General features: G+C 33.2%; 1 long non-coding RNA gene across 1 annotated transcript; it reads right to left on the bottom strand.

Annotated features, from left to right (window-relative positions):
• Nucleotides 1-500: 500 nt before the first annotated feature.
• LOC117114249 lies at nucleotides 501-1,358 on the bottom strand. The gene is made up of 2 exons (XR_004446323.1): nucleotides 1,268-1,358; nucleotides 501-664 (listed from the first exon to the last, which is right to left on the bottom strand). It is a non-coding gene; the product is annotated as an uncharacterized LOC117114249 (long non-coding RNA).
• Between the last annotated feature and the right edge of the window lie 636 nt (nucleotides 1,359-1,994).

Below are 1,994 nucleotides of genomic sequence, written 5' to 3'. Positions count from 1 at the left end.
TTTCGAATGCAGGCGCATTCGAAATATTGTATAATAAAGTTTTATGTACCAATTTTAATCTAACACCTACGTACGACCAAAGAGGTATGAAGATTAACATTTGCGACCGTTGGTTAACGAAATTATGTTGACAATTGTTTACGATGAAGGCGGCAGAGGATGCGCTTTATTCCGATCAGAAGGATTAAGTATGGACAATAATTAACGAAGTTTCCACATGCTCGTTTAAATTGTATTTTATTTTTTCCACATATAATTTCAATCACAAAGTTACATACGTTTTTACGTATTTAGACATGAATTACACTTATTATCCAGTCCAAGCATAACAATAAAAATTAAATTATAGGCAATATTACATGCGTATTTGCCGTTTGTGAGCGTGAAACAGATTCTGAATGCGTGAATATCACGCCGAATGCGAGAGACTTGATAGGTCGGAAAAATAGCAGACACAAAGCCTATAAGAACCCTGGAACAGCACTACCTTAAAAAACTTACATTTGCATCAAAGTCCATTTTGTTGCCCATAACTGATATATTGTCATACAGAGTAGCTCGATCTGTAATCACTGCACTCGAAATGTCTGCAATGCCGGCGGTACACACAACCAATGGTACACTGTTGTCCGCTAGATTTTTAAATAATATGTCGCAGCCTTCCCTATGAGAAAATAGCACAAATGAAATTATTATACAGAAGATAACTTGTTACTTTACAATGGTCTTAACAAACTGTTCATATTTTTACTGCAACTGAAATGACAGGCCGTTTGGTGTGAATCACACGTACCAAGTGTATAGCCTAATCCTCCAAGTCCAGAGACTTGTTTCCAGTGAGGTGGTCCTTTTGGTGGTGAGGTTAGCAGTATTTCGGGAAATATTTCCCTTTTTGTGAAAATTGTACTTCCCTCCACGGAGAACATGTTATAACTGATAGCAGCTGAGGGTAAAGCCGGACATTTAAAGACTCCAAAAGTACGGGTATATAGCATGAAATAAGATCGAATGAGAAAAGGCCCACCACCACACTTTAAGACACCGCAGTTTGTTTTTGTTAATTAATTGATATTAATTATATTTGTTATATCATTTTAGCCAAACGTATTTGTGTTTTTGTATTGAAACCATTTCAACCAACGATTGTTATGTAATGTAGTTTTTCTTTTTAAATAGAGCCGTTTGCGTTCAACCACCTTAACTTAGTATGTCTTGTTTTACTAAATGTTTGCATATGTCTATTTGATCTGATACCACCAAGACCTACCTAAGCACAACATCTGATTGTTCGACAATTTTAGATATATCCTCCTTGCGCATTCCAGTTTTGGTAATCATATCATATTCCTTTGACCACCTTTAAACAATTAACAAATACACAATGTTAAATAAAAATATATTCAAAGACAAAAGGAAGAGACAAAACAAACGGATAAATAATAATAAAAGTGCTCAAATAGGAAGATGTTATATCATACCAAGCTTCAATGAAAATTTCTTTTTTAATTCAGTTGTATGAAAAAGCGCCTCTATGACGGATTAGAACCTGCAACCTCTCAGTGTCTGGGCGAGTGTCATAACCATTATACCACGGAGACCTAAAGGATATGCGTGCAGATAAACCCCAGGCACTTTCATACAACTGACTGAAACGCTAACACATAGTAGAGCTATGGATAAGCTAGAAAAGCTTAGGTTGAAAATCATTAGTAAATAATATTCAAATAAGGTATGCTGCATAGCAACGTAAACACAATATAAACAAATGGATAATTATTAATAATAATACCATTAATACGAATAATAATTGATACGATTTTTTTATAGTTTTTTAATTCGGTATAAATACTTAGAAACACCAAAAATGCTGATAAATTCCAAGTTTACACTTTAGTCTAAACAATTAAAATATTCAAAATACAAATATACATACATACATACATACATACATACAAATATATATATATATATATATATATATATACATTTGTATT

The sequence above is a fragment of the Anneissia japonica genome, unplaced genomic scaffold (assembly GCF_011630105.1).
Source record: "Anneissia japonica isolate Jap-2015-1 unplaced genomic scaffold, ASM1163010v1 scaffold53030_len1994_cov96, whole genome shotgun sequence".
Lineage (NCBI taxonomy): Eukaryota > Metazoa > Echinodermata > Crinoidea > Comatulida > Comatulidae > Anneissia > Anneissia japonica.
This window is presented reverse-complemented; position numbering and strand designations above follow the sequence as displayed.